Genomic DNA, 20,334 nt, shown 5'->3' on the forward strand with positions numbered 1-20,334 from the left:
TCTTGAATAGAGGGTAAATGACTGGACTTAAGCTTTTTGAAATCAGGGACATTTTTCTCTTTTGTTAATTACTATATTCTATTGTCTGGTAGAGTACATAGCACATGGCAGAAGTTTCAAAAATTTTATCGAGTGGATGAATGAATGAATGTATTGTCCAGGGACACATGGTTAGTTGGAGAGCCAAAATGAGACTTAAAATCTTCCATCTTCCAGCTCAATGCTTTGATCCACTGTGTATAACATAGTTATCAATATTCTATGAATAATTCATTTTGTGGCATAAGGCACAAAATGTCATGGACACATTCTAGAATTGAATATTTTAAGAATTTACCTTTCTTCTGTTTTGTAGCAGTTCCTGTCCATCATATTCATAAATAGAAAATAAAACATTTAGTTCACCATCAGGCTTATATTTATCTTCACAGATTTCTGTAAATACAAGTAATTTAATAAACAACAAAGTTGGTCTTATATAAGCTATTACAAATTTTTTTCTCTTTAGTAGTTAGTATCTTTTTAATTTTCTTCAGTGGTTGAATATACTCAGGTTTACATTCATTTCCCATTAATTAGATGGTGAGAGACAAAACTTGCAATAAATTTTTACCAGTGTATCCTGTTTGCAGGCAATGGAAATCAGAGAAACACTGTTCCTGAAAGCTTCTGTCACTCAAGAATCCATGAAACATTCATGAACTTCACATCAGGTAAAGGTGTCCTTGTTTACATATTTGCAGATTTGCTTATGCATGCCCTCAACAAGATTTCACAAATGTTTATGATCCTATGACCGTATTAATTATAAATCTGCATGTAGATACTAGTGAAAATTTTACCTAACATGTTATTAGTCCATGACTCTTTTTCATGATAATTTATAGCAACCAAATTGGGAGAAGAAAGCTAAATTGAATTATTAATTATAATAAAATTCAATATGAAAGTTTCCATAAACTATGTCTTGAGAACCACCAGCAACTTGATAGATGAATGTGAATTATACTGTTCTCCCTTTCATTGCTTCTTCAGCCAGGCTGTAGTGTTTACAAAGCAGACACTAAAGTTGAGATTTAGCAGTTGCCACGTTGTCTGTGACTTTTTTAGATACTGTGAAAAAAGGAAAGATTACAGAGTTTAGAGGAAGGGAAAAACTTGAATGATTTGTTTTAAAAACGCTTTGTTCTGAAAACCATGAGTTAGTAGGCTTGCGGTTAATACTAGTGAAAGAGTCTGGATTGCGTTATGAAAGGGGTGATTTATTCCCATACAGAGAAGGGTACATTGATTAATATGAGTTCCTATGTAATTACTTAGAATAAACTTTGCCAAAACCCCCTAGTTTTGTCATTTGGCAAGGTTTCGGTTGGCATAGCAGAGACAGTGTACCATGTGTTTAGCTAATCACTTAGTCTTTCACTACATATTTAAAGGCAAAATAGAGATATGCAGGCAACATGGTTCTAGAAATGAGCAAATTGTGAGCTTGTTATGCAAATGTAACAAATGGTTCCTACATAGAAGTTGAGCAAATAATTGGCACTTTTGTGTTTAAAATATATTAGTAACTTAAGACATAGAGGCATACTTATAAAGCTATCAACATTCATCTAGTCATATAATCTGAATAGAATTAGAATTCAGAAAAGTCTCTGATATGGTTTGATTATGTCTCTACCCAAATCTCATCTTGAATCATAGCTCCCATAATTCCCACTTGTTGTGGGAGGGACCCAGTTGGAGATCATTGAATCACTCGGGCAGTTTCTTCCATACTGTTTTCATGGTAGTGAATAAATCTCATGAAATCCGATGGTTTTATGAGGGGTTTCCCCTTTTGCTTGGCTCTATTGTCTCTTGCCTGCCACCATGTAAGACGTGCCTTTCAGCTTCTGCCATGATTGTGAGGCCTCCCTAGCCACGTGGAACTGTGCGTCTTTAAATCGTTTCTTTCTTTATAAATTACCCAGTCTTGGTTATGTCTTAATCAGCAATGTGAAAATGTACTAATATAGTAAATTGGTACCAGGTAGTGGGGCACTGCTGTAAAGATACCCAAAAATATGGAAGTGACTTTGTAACTGGGTAACAGGCAGAAGTTGAAAGAGTTTGGAGGGCTCATAGGAAGACAGGAAAATGTAGGAAACTTTGGAAATTCCTAGAGACTTGTTGAATGGCTTGAACAAAATGCTGATAATAATATAGACAATGAAATGCAGGCTGAGGTGGTCTCAGATGGAAATGAGGAACTTGTTGGGAATTGGAGTAAAGGTGACTCTTGCTATGCTTTAGCAAAGAGATTGGTGGCATTTTGCCCCTACCCTAGAGATCTGTAGAACTTTGAACTTGAGAGAGATGATTTAGGGTATCTGGCAGAAGAAATTTCTAAGCAGCCAAGCATTCAAAAGGTAACAAAAGCATTCAATTTTAAAAGGGAAACAGAGCATGAAAGTTTGGGAAATTTGCAGCCTGATGATATGATAGAAGATAAAAACCCATTTTCTGAGGAGAAATCCAAGCCTACTGCAGAAATTTGCATAACTAATGAGAAGTCGCATTTTGTTTGTTTGTTTGTTTGTGATGGAGTCTTGCTCTGTCACCCAGGCTGGAGTGCAGTGGCGCAATCTTGGCTCACTGCAAACTCTGCCTCCTGGGTTTGTGCTAGTCTCCTGCCTTAGCCTCCTGAGTAGCTGGGACTACAGGCGCCTGCCACCACGCCCGGCTAATTTTTTGTATTTTTAGTAGAGACAGGGTTTCACCACGTTAGCCAGGATGGTCTCGATCTCCCGACCTCATGATCCGCCTGCCTCAGCCTCCCAAAGTGCTGGGATTACAGGCGTGAGCCACCGCGCCCGACCAGCTGCATGTTAATCATTAAGACAATGGGGAAAATGTCTCCTCAAAGGGCATGTCAGAGACCTTTGCAGCAGCCCCTCCCCTCACAAGCCCAGAGGCCTAGGAGGGAAAAATGGTTTCATGGGCTGGGCCCAGGGCCCCCCTGCTATGTGCAGCTTAAGGACTTGGTGCCCTGTGTCCCAGCCATTCTAACCATGGCTAGAAGGAGTAAAGATACAGTTCGCACTGTGGCTTCATAGGGTGCAAGCCCTAAGCCTTGACAGCTTCCATGTGGTGTTGAGCCTGCAGGTGCATAGAAGTCAAGAATTGAGGTTTGGGAACCTTCGCCTAGATTTTAGAGGCTGTATGGGAACACCTGGATATCTAGGAAGAAGTTTGCTGCAGGGGCAGGGCCCTCATGGAGAACATCTGCTAGAGCAATGCGGAAGGGAAATGTGGGGTTGATGCCCTCACAAAGTCCCCACTGGGTCACTGCCTAGTGGAGCTATGAGAAGAGAGCCATGGTCCTCCAGACCCCAGAATGGTAGATCCACTGACAGCTTGTACTGTGCACCTGGAAAAGGTGCAGACACTCAAAGCAGCTGGAAGGGAGACTGTAAAGCCCCAGGGGCAGAGATGCCCAAGACCACGGGAACCTACCTCGTATATCAGCATGACCTGGATGTGAAACATGAAGTCAAAGGAGATCATTTTGAAGCTTTAAGATTTGACTGCCCTGGTAGATTTCACACTTGCATGGGGCCTTTAGCCCCTTCATTTTAGCCAGTTTCTCCCATTTGGAATGGCTATATTTATCCAATGTGTGCACCCCCATTGCATCTAGGAAGTAACTAACATGCTTTTGATTTTACAGGCTTATAGGCAGAAGGGACTTGCTTTGTCTCAGATGAGACTTTAGACTGTGGACTTTTGAGTTAATGCTGAAATGAGTTAAGACTTTGGGGGACTGTTGGCAAGGCATGATTTGTTTTGAAATGTGAGGACATGAAATTTGGTAGGAACCAGGGTGGAATGATATGGTTTTGTTGTGTCCCCACTCAAATGTCATCTTGAATTTTAGCTCCCATGATCTCCATATGTTGTGGGAGGGACCCAGTGTGAGATAATTTAATCATGGGGGCAGTTTTCTCCATACTGTTCTCGTGGTAGTGAATAAGTCTCATGAGATCTGATGATTTTATAAGGGGTTTCCCCCTTTGCTTGGCTGTCATTCTGTCTTGCCTGCTACCATGTAAGACATGCCTTTCACCTTCTGCCATGATTGTGAGGCCTCTCCAGCCACGTGAAACTGTGAGTCAAACAAGACTCTTTTTCTTTATAAATTATCCAGTCTCAGATATATCTTAACCAGCAGTATGAAAATGGACTAATACAGCCTATAAAGTGGGAAATACTGGACTGAATTAAGTGAGGAAGTATTTATATGAAACATCCAGAATAGACAAATCCATACACATAGAAAGTAGATTACAGATTGCTAAGGGGTGAGGGATGTGGGGAATGGGAAGTGACTACCAATTAATGGTTTATTTTTGTAGTGACAAAAATGTCTTGGAAGTAGATAATGGTGATGGTTGCACAACTTTGTCAATATATTAGGTTGGTGCAAGAGTAATTATGGTTTTTGCCATTAAAAGTAATTTGTCTACTCTGAACATTTCGCATAAATACTTTATCATTTAATTCAGTCCAGTATTTCCAACTTTAGAGACTGTATTAGTCTGTTTTCACACTGCTGATTAAGATATACCTGAGACTGGGTAATTTATAAAGAAAAGGAGTCTTAATGGAATCAGTTTCACAGTTTCACTCTAAATGGCAAAAACTGTAATTACTTTTGTACCAAACTATACTAAAACCATTTAATTGTATACTTCAAAAGAGAATGATATGGTTTGTGAATCATATGTCAAAGAAATTAAAATGGTATTTATGGTTAATAATCTGGGAATAGAAGAAAAACTTATGAAGAACAGAAGGAAATGAGCACAGTAAGAATTTTTATTTTGCACAGGTGAAATTCTAGCTGCATTCTCATTAACTCATGAATTAAAAAATAAAAGTAGAAGTGTATTATCTTCATTATTATTTAGCATTGCTTTAGATATTCAGACTAAAATATATATTGTAAACATTCTAACATAATGTATAAATTATCTGAATACTGGGAAAGTGAAGACAATGTTATTAATATATTTGGTGTAGATAATTTGATTGCATATATAGGACACAGAGGATTCAAAATGAAAACAATTAGATTTGAAATAATTCAGTGAGGGGCTGGATAAGAAAGAATTGTTAAAAATAATAGTTTTCCTATGTACTATCAAGAAACAAATATAACCTACTATGAAAAATGTAGCTCATTAACAATAATAATCTAAATTATAAAATACTTAGGAGTTATATCCATGAGATATGTTCAAAGATAAAGATATAAGTCTCAGAGAGTACATATTGTAGGAAATTGAATGAAAACAACTTCTAAAGAAGAAATACAAATTACTAATAGACATATAAAAATATTCAAATATACTAGTACTAAAAGAAATTAAAAAGTAAATAACAATAAGATAGGACTGGCTAATATTAACAAGTCTAATAATAGCTAGTGTTTAAATGGTAGCTGGGAAATGGGACTTTTTGTTCATAGGCTTATGACTGGGATAGAAATTTCCGTTGTTTCTGAATGACAAGTTGCCGGTATCTGTCAAAAGCCTTAAAAATGTGTGTAAATTTTCACCCTGTAATCACTGTTTTCAGAATGTATCCCAAGGAAATAATTGCACAAATACTCAGACATGTAGAGACTGCTTTGCAGTATTTTTTCTAAAGGTAAAAATTTTAAACAATATTAAGTAGCATAAATGAGTTACAGCTGCAGCGACAATATTTTCCAAAACTAGCCATCACAGTATTTTCAGTCTCATATGTGCAACCTCAACCTTACCACACTCCCATTTAGAGTTTGAGTCTATTTTTCTTCCCCTTGAACCCAGGCAAGACTTTGTGACTCCCTCAATGAATAGACTATAATGAAAGTGACGTAGGGTGATTTTAAAGTTCGTCAAAAAAGGCAACATGACTTCTGCTTGGCTCTCTCTTTTTTGGGGTATTTCTCCTTTGAAACCCAGCTACCATGTTTAAGAAGTCCCAGGTGATGTGGCAAGGTCACAAGTAAGTGTTGTAACAGACATCCCTAGCTTAGGTTCCTGCTAATAGCTAACATCTGCTAGTAATACGAGAGATTTCAGATGATTTCATCCTCCATTCTATTTTTTTTTTAAAGTTTTTAAGGCTACAAGAGAAGCACTAGGGTTCCACTAGAGAAAAGGGAAGATGGGGAATAATGTTGCCACTGTAGATTTCACAACTGATTCAAGCCTCCACTCTTTAAGCCACTACAGCTAGTTTAATAGAACAGAGACAAGTTGCTGAGTCTGCGAAATTGCAGAATTATGAGCAAAATAAATGTTGTTAAGTCACTATATTTTGTAGTGGTTTATTACACAGCCATAGTAAATGAAATAATAACACATGTAAAAATGAAATTCTTGAGGCAATTTTAAATGAAAATATATACTAATATTTTTATAGCATTTACAGAAAATGACAAGTACATAAGAGTATAAATAATTACATTCCATGTATGTGTGCACAAAAATACACATAAATACCCAACAGCCATTGTGTGTATGCACAGAAAAACATATTGATAAGTATGTATCAAAATGTTAAGAGTGGTTATCTTCAAATGTTGGGAATATAGCAATGATTTATACTTAATTTTTATGCTTGCTCATCTTGCTTATCTTGCCATATTTTCTAACTTTTCTGCAAGTGGACATTGATCATTTGTTTAATAGAGACTAAATAAATTTGGACTTAAATTAAAAATCAACTGCTGAAGCACAAAATATAGAGGAACCTAGCTCAACAGTTGTTCATAAAAAAAGACAGGTGTTTTTTGATTGCAAGTTCAAAACCAGCCAATAGCATGCTGTAACTGCCAAAATGTTAATGCAAACTTAGGTAGCAGTTAAAGAATTTAATTGTCCAGAGGACCAGAGGCAAAGTTCTCCTATATGACACATTGAGTAGATCACACTTTGAGGCACCAACTTTTAAGAAGGACAGCAACTGGGTTTCTTCCAGGAGGCTGCCTCTGTAATGGAGTTATCAAAAAACAATGGAAAAAACAGAGAATTCTGTTGGAAAAGAGAAAATCTAACAGAGAGAGACATGGAAACGTGGGTTAGTTTTCATCTGCATAATTTCAGAGAGTAAGAGTTAAACGGTAAATGAAAACTTCAAAGAGACAGATTTGGCTTAGCCTAAGACTATACTTTCAATTAAATTGAGCTATTCAACAATTGGTAGAACAGCCACAGAGCATAATGAGTCCTTGTCTCTGGTGTTCTTGAGATTCCCAAGTGTCAGGATGTTTAGGGAACAATGTGCTTCATGGGCAATTTAGCCAGGTATATTTAAAATTCTGTTCCTGCCAAAATCTACAAAAGTCTCTATGATAGGATCAGAGTTACAACAGTATACTATCTGGGTAGTGCTCTGTAAAGTCTCTCTTTAGCACACCTTTCCCTAAGAGCCTGATTTTCTGAATTCCCAGTCTTTGCTAATTAGCACAGATTAGCTAAGGTTGGCAGTGATTTTCTGAAAATTAAAGACTCATATTTCTGAAGATGATGTGTATCTTAATTAAGTCTCCTCATTAAAACTCCCTATCTTCGATTGTCAGTGTCTGTCTTTACACAGCACATAGTAGACTCTTGCCCATTTCTTATGTAGTTTGATTAATGTAGACAGCTCGTCTTAGTTATTTCAGCCCCACAAAGGGAATTCTTAGGCCTTGTGGTCCAAATGGACTGAATGAAGATCTGCTTCTTATGTATTTCTTTAAAGTGGGCTTCCTGACATACCTGAAACTCTGTTTGGATGTTAATATGGGGTTTTATCAAGTTGTTTGAAGGAAAAAGATACACTTTTATCTTTTTCTACTAACAGTTATTAGGAACTGATTTAAACATAGCATTTGGATGAAAAATGACATCCTCTGTGAGTTTTGTTGGGACCCATCTAATCTTCCTACCATGCAGATCCTCACCTCTGGTTTTGCCCTCTCTTCAGATATAGGTAGCATGTATGGATTTCAGGTAGGGCTCGCATTCACTATGAAACTTACCACTTTACTAAGACATAGGCACAGATCTCTAAACCAATGATAGCTGAGCCAATTGGTCCTGTACCTCTCTTTCCACTCCCTTTTGGTCTTATAAACAAATAGAATGACTCTAGAGGTGTTATGGAATTAACAGCACACTCCCATAAAATATATAGTCCTATTACTTTGACTTTTATCTAGATACCTTCAAATATCTGGACCAGAAGAGAATCTTATGGTATCTAGAAAATGATAAAATTTGATTTTTAAACTGTACCTAAAATAAATTTAGATAATTCTTAACACTATAATTGAATATAAATCTTATATAATAGTGGGAGAGAAACTCTGTGTCTAATACTCAGGAGAAAATAAAGATAATAGATATTTAAATGTTTTATTTCTTGGAAACAATGTATATCTAACAAAACAACTTAAAGCATTTGCTGTTGAAATTTAAAATGAAAAATTCTCATTTAAAATATATAAGATCAGAAGCAAAGAAAAATACGAGATGTATTATTATATATATATATATTACATCTGCCATTTACTGCCAATTGAGGCATAAATCACATTTATATAAAATTATTTTAAATTAAGGATAATGCATACAGCTAGCTTTTGCTACACTGGTTGTGAAAAAACTCAAATACTTGGCAAATTGGTGAAATGTTCTTTTTCTTGCAGGAAGATTCATATAATGTTATGTGGGAGAGGAAGAGTTGCATTGTTTCCTCTTTGCCCCCTTGAATGAGATCCAGTCAATTGAATTTATCAGTTAATTCCTGCTAGAGACTTTTGTTCACATGGTTGGCAGCCCCTGAGTGCTATTACTTTTTATTGATTTAGCAGAAAATATATGTTCATCTTATTGACAAATCTGAATAAGATATGGAAACAAAAATGAACAACTAAAATCTCCCTAAAAATATAATGAAAATTCACACTTTAGCTTAATAATGTCAAGTATAAAGGATTAGAAAATGAATGTACTTATGGAACATGATGTTTCTTTCACTTTCAAGTGGAAGCATGTATTTAAACATGTAGGTATTTGAATATTATATACTCACCTGCATTGTGGATTGATGATTGGTTTTGGGAGAATCCAAAAGTTAGAGGTCAAATTTGTAGTTATTACTAAGCATAGGTTGAGAAACCATGAACATGTTTTCAGATCCTGTCACCTTTTCCTCCTTTGCTCTACCTCTAGTCATCATATTGCATGGTAGGTTGTAGCAATGGTTGACCTTTATGGGCTTTGGAGGATGACAACCTGGTTCCAATCTCAGTTCTGTCTCTTATCTGCTGTGTGACTTTGGACAAGTTACTTAACACTTTTACATTCCAGATTCTTTATCTTTAAAGTGGGGCTAACATTGCTACCTAATAGTTTTCTGAGGATTTAACAGATGAATGCAACTAAAGTGCTTAGTGAAAGGCCTGGCACCTAGTGGAGGATTTGATAATCATAGTTGTTGCCGCCATTATTACTTTAATAGTGTTTGATGCACACAAAGGAAAGAAGAAGCAAGAGCAAATCTTGCTCTTTGCACAGATTTTGCTCTCCATTAGTTTATGTCTGATTGAGCAGGAATTTTCTTTTCCATGTATTCTGTAGTTGCTATTGTTCATTTTTATACATTTCAGCCTTCTTTTCAAGAGAATAATGTACCAGTTTTGAAGGTTCACTACATAAAAGTGTCATCTGTCAGCTATATCCCTAAGAAACTGTTCTAATTTACAGGAAGCAGGTGTTTGACTACAAGAATTTCTTTAGTCAGTGATGCGAAATTTTTTTTTCTAGTAAAAGTGTTTCAGAGAAACCAAAATAATAATTTCTTTCTTCTTAGAAAATAATCTATACATTATAGTTTCTTTCTTTTACAAAGTTTTTTATCTTTATTTTATTTCAATAGTTTTTGGGGTACAGGTGGTTTTTGGTTACATGGATAAGTTCTGTAGTAGTGATTTCTGAGTTTTTGGTGCACCCATCACCTAAGCAATGTACACCGTATCCAATACGTAGTCTTATCCCTGACCCCTTTCCCACTCTTCCCCACAAGTACCGAAAGCCCTTACATCCTCATGGCTTAGCTCCCACTTATAAGTGAGAACACACAATGTTTGGTTTTCCATTCCTGAGTTACTTCACTTAGAATAATGTCCTCCAGCTCCAAGTTGCTGCAAAGGCCATTATTACATTCTGTTTTATGGCTCTGTAGTATTCCATGGTGTATACATACCACATTTTTTAATCCACTTGTTGGTTGATGAGCATTTAGGTTGGTTTCATATGTTTGTAATCGCAAATTCTGCTGCTATAAACATGCTTGTTCATGTGTCTTTTTCATGTAATGACTTCTTTTTCTTTGGGTAGATACCCAGTAGTGGCATTGCTGGATCGAATGGTAGTTCTACATTTAGTTCTTTAAGGAATTTCCATACTGTTTTCCATCGTGATTGTACTAATTTACATTCCCACCAGCGTGTAAAAGTGTTCCTTTTTCAGCACATCTGCACCAACATCTATTATCTTTTGATTTTTTAATTATGGCCATTCTTGCAGGAGTAAGGTGGTATCTCATTTTGGTTTTAATTTGCTTTTCCTTGATAATTAGTGATGCTGAGCAATTTTTCATATGTTTGTTGGCTGTTTGTATATCTTTGCTTGAGAATTGGCTATTCATGTCCTTTGCCCACTTTTTGATGGGGTTCTTTGGTTTTTTCTTGCTTCTTTGTTTAGGTTCCTTAATGTCATTTGGAGAAAGATTAAATAAAAGATTTAGGTTCAAATATAAACTTGTTGATAATATCTATGTGTCCCCAACTTGATAACTCAGCAAGATACTTTCAGGAGCTTTTAAAAATAAAGATTTCAGCCAGGCGCGGTGGCTCACACCTGTAATCCCAGCACTTTGGGAGGCCGAGGTGGATGGATCACTTGAGGTTAGGAGTTTGAGATCAGCCTGGCCAACTTGGTGAAACCCTGTCTCTACTAAAAATACAAAAATTAGCTGGGCGTGGTTGCTGCCACCTGTAATCCCAGCTACTCAGGAGGCTGAGGCAGGAGAATCGCTTGAACCTGGGAGGCGGAGGTTGCAGTGAGCTGAGAATGCACCATTGCACTCCAGCCTGGGAGACAAGAGTGAAACTCCATCTCAAAACAAACAAACAACCAAACAAACAAAACACAAAATGAATAATAATAATAAATAAATAAAATAACACATAAAGATTCCCCTTACAACTTGGTCCATTGAGATTTGACTGGGTGCAGGAAGAGGTGAAGACCTGGTTACCATGTGGACTAGTGGACAGCTTATATTTTGAGCCGAAGGAGGCAGATGAAAATGCCAGAAGAGCACTGAAGTTAAGAACTTGTGACGTCATAAGATCCCTGGACTTGGCACATCCTTCCCATTTAAGTGATGCTCCGAGTTCCATCTGAACTGCTTTTAATTTCCTTAGGAAAAAATGGGCAAAGCTACACAGAACTAATTAATGGTCCATTTGTGATGAAAAATTTTGCAACTGTGATCAACATGTCCCTTCCAAAGATAAGAATCCATGAGCTATGAGAGTATCTGCCCGCAGAGGCAGCGTGAGAGACCAGGGGCAAAAGATCAAGAATAGGCAAATACCTTCTGTTTGACCAGTATTGTGAGTAAATAGGCCTGATTGAAATATCTGGCTTTAAAGGTACCTACTGCATTTTGAGAATGTGGATGACTTAGGGAGGGTTTACAGGATTATTTTATTACCAACACAGAGGGTTCATTTTATATAACCTTTTTAGCATTTTGAGGTCCTGTTCTGGCTTTCAAAGATGTTTTCATAATTCTAAGACCTGTATTTGAAGTCACAGGGCAGTAGCATAGCCTTTGTTTTGTGGTATTTGGAAAGAAACTGTACTTCTTTTAGATTTCCAAGTTTCAGAAAATGAAGGCTGATCATATATTCTAGTGTGCCTAGAGTTTTGGATTGCAAAAATAGTTACAATACTTTTCAGTAACTCTCATCAAATGGTGGAGTCTAGTTCTCCACTCTTTAAATCTGGGACTGACCTTATAACTTTCCTTAATACATCAAATATAGTAAAAATGATGAGGTACAAGATGTACGAGTTATGAGCCCAGGCTTCAAGAGGTCTTAGGTTCAACTTTTGTTGCCCGTAGAATGCTATGGCTATCATGTGGAAGAGACAGCCCAGTGGATAATAAGACAAGCTGCACATTAGCTGACAACGGCCAGAGCTGCGAGCCTAGAATGATTCAGGAGCTATCTTAGATCATTCAGCCACCAACTGGCCTACATTCTGTCTATGAGCCCACAGAAAATCAGCCAAGCAGGCCCAAGCCGCAAAATCCTCCTAAGCGACGCATAGAATCATGAAATTAAAAAAAAATTATTGTTGTTTAAATCCAATGGCTAGTATGCTATGTAGCAAAAGCCATCTGATATGCCTGGGACAGTCTTAGCTTACACCTGTTGTCATAGAGTAATTATTGGCATTGCATCTTTTTAACAATTTTTCATTTTTTTTTAAGTTCTGGGGTACATGTGCAGGTTATGCAGGTTTGTTACATAGGTAAATGTGTGCCATGGTGGTTTGCGCACATATCAACCCATCACCTAGGTATTAAGCCCAGCATGCATTAGCTACTTTTTCTAATGCTCTCCTTCCCCATGCCCACCTCCCACAGGCCCCAGTGTGTGATGTTCCCCTCCCTGTGTCCATGTGTTCTCATTGTTCAGCTCCCACGTACAAGTGAGAACATGCGGTGTTTGGTTTTCTGCTTCTGTGTTAGATTGCTGAGGATAGTGGATAATACATCCTTTTATTCTCAAACTATCCTTGTTTGAGTACGTTGTATAGTCAACTTCAGTAAGTAATACCACCATTTACTCATTTGCCAAACAAGTATTTCTTTTGTGAGTTGGATTGAGCAGAAGGCAAAATAACAGTGGCTCATCCTACTACAAGTCTTGTCTTACGTCATTTTTTATTTTGTTTTTCAGATTTCACCTTTTTAAAAAAACTCCTTTTGAAATAGACAAATAGACTAATTCTTTCTTACGGGAGTTTTTCTGACAAGTGAAACAGTATCTTAGAATGATATCTCATAATACCACCTCAGAGTAGCTTTGAAAATGATGAGATTTGCTCCCTATTTGATGTTGAATGATTACAAGACTTGAATTATGGGGATCAAAAAGTCAGTGCTGTTTTCAAAGAAATACTTTTGAGTAGCAGTACATGTGGAAAAAAAAGCACAATGCAATTATTCTATTAATAAAGTGACCAGCACACAGTCGTATATTACAGTAGAAGCACATTTCACAATTGCTTTCTAAAGTAAATCAATATGTAAAATAATTCAAATAAAATGATACAAGCTACGCTTTGTTTTGTAATATATTTTTCTCCAAAGGCATAGATATAAAATTTATAAAATACGTATTTTGATGTTTATAAATTATCCGAAATACTTTCTTTGCTAAACAGGGCTAGCCATGTGCAAGACTGTGATATTGACAATTTAGGCCTTGCCTTTCTTCCCTTTATTTGGCATTCCTTGCCAAGTGGAAGAAAACACACATTTCAGGGTAGGTAGGATTTGCTCTGTCTCTTCTTTCAACTGACAATATGACATACGCACATAGTAAACCTTTCAAACAGTACAAAGATTAACATTTATAGTAAAATATTAATTCTCCTCTCACTGTAAATTCTAAGTCCTGCAGTCCTCTCGGGAAGTAGCCTCTGCTGAGCTTCTTTTACATGCCTTTTCTATGCATATGAATATATATTTTAAATACATATAGATGGTATGTATCTTAAACATCAAAAAGAATCTCTTCTCGCCCCTTTCTTTGCGGAAGCACCATGGCGACTGGGACCCTGTACACATATCCTGAAAACTGGAGGGCTTTCAAGGCCCTCATTGCTGCTCAGTACAGCGGGGCTCAGGTTCATGTGCTGTCCGCACCACCCCACTTGCACTTTGGCCAAATCAACTGCACTCCTGAATTTCTCCGCAAATTTCCTGCCAGCAAGTTTCCAGCATTTGAGGGTGACGGTGGGTTCTGTGTGTTTGACAGCAATGCCGTATGTGAGCAATGAGGAGCTGCGGGGAAGTACACCCGAAGCAGCAGCCTAGGTGGCGCAGTGGGTGAGCTTTGCTGATAGTGGTAGAGTGCCCCCAGCCAGTGCCTGGGTGTTCCGCATCATGGGCATCATGCACCACAACAAGCAGGCCATTCAGAATGCAAAGGAGGAAGTGAGGCGAATTCTGGGGCTGCTGGACGCTTACTTGAAGATGAGGACTTTTCTGGTGGGCGAATGAGTGACTGGCTGTTATCAGAGTCGTCTGCACCCTGTTGTGGCTCTATAAGCAGGTCATAGAACCTTCTTTCCACCAAGCCTTTCTAATTTTGTAATATATTTTATTGTATTTATAATATATATCATTATTATATAATTTATATATAAAATATATGTTATATATCCATATATAATTTATATGTAAAATATACATTATTATATCTATATATAATTTATATATTATATATAATATGTAAAATATTTTGTAATATATTGTAAAATATTAAAGTAATATAATATATAATATATTTATTATATATATTATAACCGCTGATTCCTCACCTGCATTAACCAGTCTCAGTTCTGGGCTGTCTTGGGGGAAGTGAAACTGTGTGAGAAGATGGCCCAGTTTGATGCTAAAAAGTTTGCCGAGAGCCAACCTAAAAAGGACACCCCGCGGAAAAAGCAGGGTTCACAGGAAGAGCAGCAGAGCCCCAGGCTGAGTGGAAGGAGGAGAAAAAGGCAGCTGCCCCTGCTCCAGAGGAGGAGATGGATGAATGTAAGCAGGCGCTGGCCGCTGAGCCTAAGGCCAAGGATCCCTCCGATCACCTGCCCAAGAGTACCTTTGTGTTGGGTGAATTTTTATTTTATATTGATTGATTGATTGATTGAGGCGGAGTCTCACTCTGTCGCCCGGGCTGGAGTACAGTGAGTGGTGTGATCTCGGCTCAAGGCAACCTCCACCTCCCCGGTTCAAGCGATTCTCCTGCCTCAGCCTCCTGAGTAGCTGGGATTACAGTTGCCCGCCACTACGCCCAGCGAATGTTTTGTATTTTTAGTAGAGACGGGGTTTCACCATATTGGTGAGGCTGGTCTCGAACTCCTGACCTTGTGATTCACCAGCCTTGGCCTCCCAAAGTGCTGGGATTACAGGTGTGAGCCGCCGCACCCGGCTGTGTTGGATGAATTTAAGTGGCAAGGACTCCGACAAGGACACACTCCTTGTGGCACTGCCATATTTCTGGGGGCACTTTGATGAGGATGGCTGGTCCCTGTGATACTCAGAGTATCGCATCCCTGAAGAACTCACTCAGCTCTCCATGAGCTGCAATCTCATCACTGGAATGTTCCAGCGACTGGACAAGTTGAGGAAGAATGCCTTCACCAGTGTCATCCTCTTTGGAACCAACAGTAGCAGCTCCATTTCTAGAGCCTGGGTCTTCTGAGGCCAGGAGCTTGCCTTTCTGCTGAGTCCAAACTGGCAGGTGGACTATGAATCATACACATGGCGGAAACTGGATACTGGCAGTGAGGAGACGTAGATGCTGGTTCGAGAGTACTTTTCCTGGGAGGGGGCCTTCCAGCGTGTTGGCCAAGCCTTCAATCGGGGCAAGATCTTCAAGTGAACGTCTCTTGCCAACGCCTACCTGCTTGCACCTACCCCTTCAGGGAGACGGGGGTCATTAAAGGAAACTGAACACTGAAAAAAAAAAGAGTCTCTTCTCTCCCACATGGCTTCCTTCCTTTGGACAACTTTCTTAATCTCTGCTTGTTTCAGATGCCTCATCGATATAAAATTTACATCAAAGAATTAATTTGGAATTAATTTGTATTTTTAATAAAGCTCCTGGAAAGGTATCTGACACAAAACGGAGCACTTTGTGTTAGCTATTATTGTTATTTACACTTTTGCCCAATATCTTGCATTGATAATGGACATAATTACACTTGGAATCCAAATTATTCCAAATTTTTAAAAAAGTTCTATAATACAGACTGTAGAGACAGGGTAATTAGCTGGGCATAGTGATGTCCGCCTGTGGTCCCAGCTACTTGGGAGGCTAAGGGAGGAGGATCTCCTGAGTCCAGGGGGTCGAGGCTGCAGTGAGCCATGATTGTGTCACTGCACTCCAGCTTGGGTGACATGGCAAGACCTTGTCTCAAAAACAGCAACAACAACAACAACAACAAAACACCAAAATCAAACAAAAAACAGACTGTGAAACACTTCATGAATACCCAGATTTGTGCTAAATTCAAAATAGGATTAAAAAATCCTTTAAGCATATGCTTAAACTATATAGCGTATTCACTACAGAGCAAAATGTACCTTTCCTTAGATACTTTTGCTTTAATTATAAATAGCAGAAGAAAATAAAGAAAAACACATAGGCTTTTTGTGGATTTCTTTGAATTTGTCCATTTGCTAATTTATTCATTCACTGTTCACTTCATCTGTATCTGACACAGACCTACATGAAAAAGAGGCAAATAAAATAGGCACAGTCTTTATTATCATGGAATTTGCAGGATGGGGGAGAAGACAGTCCATAGTGAAATAATTATATATATGATATTGAAACAAAAGGTGAAATGCAAGGGGCGTGTTTGTGAGTGTGTGTGTGTGTGTGTGTGTGTGTGTGTGTAAGTATATGTATATAACCTGGTCTAGTCTTGGGTGTAGCAGAGGCCTTTTCTTTGGAAGTTTGAAGGAAAAATATTTTGATCTAAGAATTTTATTTCCACCAAATTTGTCATTTAATTCTGAAAGGAATACAATTATTTTCTATTATTGAAAGGCTTATAAAATACACCACACCACTCATATGCTCTCCTAACACACATTATTGGATGATATATTCCAATAGAACCTCTTTCTCATTCTCTCCTTTTCTTGACAAAGCCCTTTTTTCTTCCTGTTTGTACAGAAATACACAAAGTCAAAGTGGAGTTCTTCCAAAAGTTTTTGTTTTCTTACTTATAGAGTTTGTGTTAATTTATGCTAGTGTTTTAATTTTAGTGTATATTGTTACTAAGCATTTAATTTTATATGCTATATATATATAAATAAAAATGTTAGGCTTGTGGTATATCTATGATAGTAAAAACAATGATCCGAGTTCACATAAAGTAACCATAATTTACTTGATCTGTCTCATACAGGTGCATATTTCAATATTACAAATGTAAACTTTTGCTATTAGACAATATACTGCAATGAATAAGCTTGTGCATACACAGGTTGAGTATACCTTATCTGAAATGCTTGGAACCAGAAGTGTTTTGTATTTTGTATTTTGGAAATTTGCATATGCCTAATGAAATATCTTGAGGAACCCAAGTCTATACACGAATTCATTTATGTTTCATATACACCTTCTATACACAGCCTGAAGGTAATCTTATACAACATTTTAAATAATTTTGTTCATGAAACAAAGTTTGTGTATCCTGAACCATGAGAAAGCAAAGATGTCACTGTCTCAGCCACATTTATGAACAATCTGTGGTTGCCATCATTCCTGACTCTGAATTTATATGCTGCCAATAAGTAATCATTGTTTTACTCTTATTCCCACATAAGTACATAACAGTAAAATATGTGACATAGCCTTCATATAGTGAAAAAATGATGTGTTCAGGGTAACAAAGCAGTGCAGTAGCATCATCAGAACACTTGCTGTAGAATAACAGCAACAACAGACAACAGCAAACTTTCAGTCTCCACATAGGCATTCAAAAAATGTAGGATTTTAACCATTTCAGATTTTTTTTTATTCAAGATACTCAACCTATATATCATTTTTCACCTATGCAAGTATATGTGAGAAATATGTCATATGTTGGATTGTTGTGTGAAATATTTCTGCAATTTTGATAGTTACTGACAAATTTTTGTTCATTAGAATTGCACCAGTGTCTATTCCAATCATCAATATATGAGGATACCTGTTTTCCCATAGCCTCACTGATGGAGTGTTTTCTTGAACTTTTCAGTTTTTGCCAGTGTGGTAAGATAAAATGGCACCTCAGAGTAGGCTTAATTCCTGTTTTTTCATTATTAGTTAGAGCATCTGTTTATGTTTAAAGACTGCTTGCATTTTTTTAATTTCCATAACCTTTGCCCATTTTTCATTTTTTCTTATTTTTAGAGATTTATATATTCTAACAAGAGTCCATGTTTGTCTGTGACAGAATCATAAATATTTTTTCTGGGTTGCTCTTTGAATTTATTTATGGTATTTCTTGATGTGCAAAAAGGTTTTTCTTAAAGTTTCTTATGTGGTGAAATTTTTTTTTCATAATAGAACTGATTTATTTATAAAATAAACTTATTCTTACTGTACTTGGCCTGATTATTTGCATGAAGTGCAGCAAGAATAGTTATTTTTCACTTAGGCTTTTTAAATTGGCTTTGACAGAACTGTGTTCGATGAAGAATCTCAGATAAGACTTTTAAAAAGTTGAGCCTAGCCATGGGTTTGTACCCTCAAATACTTATGAGTTGGGCAAATTCCTATGTGGTGAAAATTATCAGTCTTTTCTGTGAGAGTTCTGAATCTCAAGTCATGGTTAGATCATCTTTTTCCACTCTAAGTTTATATAAAAGTTCTCCGTAGTTTCCTTCAGTACTTCAATAGCTTCTTTATTTTTCTAATTGAATCTCTGCTTGTAGTTATTAGTTGTGAAGTGCATCAGAAAAGAATCCAACTCTAATTCTATTACAGATCACTAGAGCAGAAATCTGCACGCAAGGGGAGTTTGGCTGTAGCTTTGAGGAGGGCTTCCAAGAAGCTGCAACCCAAAAGTAAAGGTCAACTGGATAGATAAACACCCTTGCAAACTCTCGAGTCAGCTTTGGGACATTTCAGTTTCTGAAAGTAGATAAAGGAAATCCCATGTTTATATTGCTCCAGCAGAAACAAAAGATAGATCATCTCTAGAGGAAAGTGACTCCATCTTAGGTCAAGTAAAATTATTTATGCAGCCAGTTTTGCAAATACAAGGTCTGGAACATAAGAGTATCCAAGATATCCAGGCATATAAAGGGGAAAGACTAACTGAACAAAATCTAGCAGAAACAAGCATCAGAAAAGATTCACAGGGCTCCAGATACTGGATCTATCAAAACCCCTAAAATAACAATTTTACTCTGCTAAAGGACACATAATATAAACTAGAAAATCTGGCAGAGAACTGAAAACTATAAAATATTGAAATTTTAGGACTAATGTATCATAGTCAAATTTGGAAATGATAAAAGTTTAGCAGCACATTAGGTACTGTTGAGAGTAGCATTTATTAACTATTAATAATACACTGGTTAGAAGAAGATACCCAGAATGAGCATGGACACTTCAAAACAGAAAATAAGAGTTTAAGATATGTAAGTGGAATTATTTAGAGAGAGAAGAGAGGTAATGCAAATTTAAGAGAAATACAGGAAAATGTTAAAAGCAGCTGAATTTAAAGAAGACAGATGAACTTAAAAGCAGCAATGATCACTGGCAAGTAACTTCTTGCCAGGAAAAGAATGCCAATCAAAATCCTTTATTGAGTGAAAAATTTCATTGAGAATGAAAATGAAATATATAAATTTTGGGATGAACAATAACTGAACATTTGTAATCAGTAACACAGCACTAAAGGAAACACTAAAGGGTCTTCAAGCAGAAAAAAAACTCCAGATGAAAATGCACAGGAGGAAAGAAGAAACAATGGAAATTGAAATTGTGTGGTTCAAACCACTTTAATTTCCATTTTTATTTTAGATGAATTTCTGTAATTAGGTTATTTCTGTCTCACTGACTTTTTTTTTTCATGATTTCTTTGGCAGTTCCCTACGTAGATCCTCAAGAAAGTTCGTAGAGACAATATTTCTAGAATTATAGTACATTACATTTGTAGGGCAGCTTGTCCTACAAAATGTGGCTTCATACTTTATATCCTGGTTTTAATAAAGCCTGAGCTTATGCTTTCTCTTTTAATTATCTTTTAGATATTGCTCAATACTATTCTGGTATTTTCTATAGCTGCAGAGAAATTTGAATCCTACATTATTTTTTCCTCCTATTTGTTTCTGTGTTGTTAAAGTCTAATAACTTGACTAGATTGTAGCTCAGTATTAATCATTCTGGGTCACTTCTCTAGCTGACAGTGTGTTCTTCTAGTATGTGTACTTAAT

At 36.9% G+C, this 20,334-nt stretch overlaps 1 long non-coding RNA gene and 1 pseudogene across 3 annotated transcripts in view; both read left to right on the plus strand.

Moving 5' to 3' along the window:
• The window catches only part of LOC101124486 (uncharacterized), a 248,938-nt gene that overhangs the window by 95,161 nt on the left and 133,443 nt on the right, over positions 1–20,334 (plus strand). For all 3 annotated transcript variants that reach the window (XR_008667426.2, XR_008667428.2, XR_010134762.1), the window contains exon 3: positions 633–713. This is a non-coding gene — a long non-coding RNA (uncharacterized lncRNA). The remainder of the gene's footprint in view (positions 1–632; positions 714–20,334) is intronic.
• Positions 13,932–15,775, plus strand: LOC101153973 (elongation factor 1-gamma-like; annotated as a pseudogene).

Source organism: Gorilla gorilla, chromosome 6 (assembly GCF_029281585.2).
Source record: "Gorilla gorilla gorilla isolate KB3781 chromosome 6, NHGRI_mGorGor1-v2.1_pri, whole genome shotgun sequence".
Taxonomy (NCBI): Eukaryota; Metazoa; Chordata; class Mammalia; order Primates; family Hominidae; genus Gorilla; species Gorilla gorilla.